This window comes from Aquila chrysaetos, chromosome 10, assembly GCF_900496995.4.
Source record: "Aquila chrysaetos chrysaetos chromosome 10, bAquChr1.4, whole genome shotgun sequence".
NCBI classification, from domain to species: Eukaryota; Metazoa; Chordata; class Aves; order Accipitriformes; family Accipitridae; genus Aquila; species Aquila chrysaetos.
In genome coordinates, this window is record NC_044013.1 from 6,546,755 (window position 1) to 6,549,416 (window position 2,662).

At 49.7% G+C, this 2,662-nt stretch overlaps 1 long non-coding RNA gene across 2 annotated transcripts; it reads right to left on the reverse strand.

Moving 5' to 3' along the window:
* Positions 1–707: 707 nt before the first annotated feature.
* Positions 708–2,280, reverse strand: LOC115347550. Of its 2 annotated transcripts, XR_003925528.2 has the most exons (4): positions 1,820–2,280; positions 1,654–1,722; positions 1,119–1,515; positions 708–1,003 (listed from the first exon to the last, which is right to left on the reverse strand). It is a non-coding gene; the product is annotated as an uncharacterized LOC115347550 (long non-coding RNA). The 2 variants fall into 2 exon arrangements; XR_005933400.1 differs by having other exon boundaries at positions 1,654–2,280.
* Between the last annotated feature and the right edge of the window lie 382 nt (positions 2,281–2,662).

Consider the following 2,662-nt stretch of genomic DNA (forward strand, 5'->3'; position numbering starts at 1 on the left):
GCAGCAACCAGTAACGCGGCTGCTTTTACTTGTTTCCCTTTTTATCTGAGCTCTCTCATAACTTTCAAAACTTTGTTAGAAAACCGGCCTAATACATCTTACACCGCTTCGCCTCCGTCTTCCTGGCGACGGAGAGCCAGTGTTTTACCGCGGTTATCGTCGCATTGGTGCCTCCCCAGTTTCTGACTCCCGTACATGAGAAGATGACTCACTCGGAGGAGTTTGTTCAGGGCTCCGACGAAGAGGAGCCGTGCCAGGCTAGAGGCAGCTCTCGGACTTTGCTCCTCAACAGGTTCAGTAAGGAGTGCTTCCTCCGAGGTCCCCGTGCCGGGGCCATCCAGCTGAACAGCCAGGATGGATCCGTCCCCTCCCGCCGCTGCCCGTCTCCTGCGCGATGCTGCCCGCACCCTCCCGCTGGTAGCCCACGGGCAGGGTGGCCGGAGGAAAAAGGATTTTTATGACGTGGCCCGTCGGATGGATCACAACGGGAAGAAAAAAACGGGGGTTGGATGAATCACGAAAGTTTCAAAACGCCCTCAGCTGGAAAACCCACAGGCTCTGCAGGGGAGGCAGAAGAAGCAACAGCCGAACGCGGTGGTCCGAGGTGACCGGCGAGTCCCCCAGAGGAGGAGCGGACACCGCGGAGCAAAGGCGTGCAGACACGCGGGAGGAAAGCGCAGGCTGAAGGCACACAAAAAGGGGTTTATTTTTCCTTCAGAAAAGCCGTCGGGAAGCATAAAGCTAGTCTCAAGAAAGTTAGTTTACTCTTTGACAAGCACACGTGCAAAAAGGCAATAAGAACTGCTGCGCGCTGCCTTTCCAGAGTTTAGACCAAACTCAAAGCTGCCATCAGTCCCGGTTCCCCAGTGCTCTGCTCCCAGTTTGCTCAAGCTCTAAAACCAGCAGCGTAATTCTCTATTCCTCTTTTTTTTCCCCAGACTCCCAGTCATTTTGCACAGTCCAAGTAAAACATGTAAAACCAGGCTTTGCCATAGGATGAAAACTGAAAAAGGGAGAACAAGTGAAAAAAAAAAAAAAACCAAAACAATCAAAGAAACACAAAACCTTACGTACAAAACCCCAGCGGAGTCCGTGCAATCACTTCTGTTTATACTCACCAACACATGAGCTGCACGGACCTCCAAAGAGCACTGCTGGGGGTATATTCTCACCTTCCTTTAATTCCGTCCATAAATCTGGGAAGACCAGGGTATTACAAATCACAGCGTGCTCGGCAGACAAAGATACCCAAGCGTACAACACGGGATGAGTCGCCTTCACATGGAAGTCTTTTTGGAGGAAATAACTGGACACAAATGTTTATCTGAGGTTTGGGATCAGCGTGCTGAGCAGCACAGTATTTACCTATGTGTACCGCAACGCCCATTTGCCTGGCTAATCCATCAGGTCCTCTTTCAACAGAGGAAAACATTAAAGGAAAAGCCTTGAGAATTTTTGCCTGTCATCCAGTTTTCGCACTCTCTCAGCTGGCAATTGGTGTTCCACTGTAGATTTCTGAAAATTATTAACAAATACATAAAGGACACTAACAGACTGGCGTGCAGCCTTAGAGGTGTCAGTCATTTTTAAGCCTTCAAATGAAATTGGCTGTGAAGTGCCAAATTACCCTTTTTTACCCTCTGTCACACTTACCGAGGGAGCGTAAACTTAAACCAGAACCGGTTCTTCAGCAATTTAATTATAAGTATCACGTACAGCAGCCTGTAACGCACACCCAGAGATGGGCTGCTTAGTTTTTACCTTCTTTATTCTTTAACTTTCTTTGGTTTTTAACTTTCTGCCAGTCTCTAATGGTTACCCGGATACGCGGTTATCTCCGATCAGCTGGAGGAAGGTCATTGCTGGGAGTTTTCTGGCTCTCCCGCACGTAGATGAACACCACGAGTGCGAGGTGTTTGGTTGGCATCTGCTCCATAGCTACAGCCCCCGTTTCCAGCTGAGCACACCGGCGGTTTCTGTGCTCTTACAAGAAGGGCCGGCATTTATTTGGGGTCGTGGCATCATTACTGGCATCTCTTCAGGCACATCCGTATGCAAACGACCAGCATTTACTTGGAATTTGCATTAATATTGAACTGAAAAGCTGCTTCGGAAGGTACCTGTTTCCAAATCTTTGGGTTCTCCCCATAACCAAACATCTCCAGGCTGATTTACGGGGGTGAAGGTTGCAGCTGGGCATGACTCAGAGCCGCACGTCTGTCATATTGACTTAAGTAACCGAGGGCTGCCGTGAGCAAACTGCCCATCCCAGATCCAAACACCCTTATCTCCTGGCAGCGCCGCTCCTTCTGCGTTTAAAGCAAAACAATGCTTTGGGGTCAGGAATGGAGTTAAGCCGATGAGACGAAACCCCAGCACCGCGCCGTGGATGCAGCTATTTCTGAAGCCCTTCTGGAGCCTGCGGAGAGGGCGGTAGCACCTCTGCTCTGGGAGGCAGCTGACCCACAAGATGGGTGAAGTTAAGAGATAAGGGGGTAAAGATACGCCGGCAGCAACGTGGGATCGCCCACCACCAGTCCAGCTGAGGCGCTTTCCGATGTCACTTTCGTGTTACGCTGAAGGACCGAAAAGCAAGCGGTTCATGGCCTTTTTTTTTTCCTTCTTTTTTTAAGAACTACTTCCACTTTTATTGTTTTAAAGG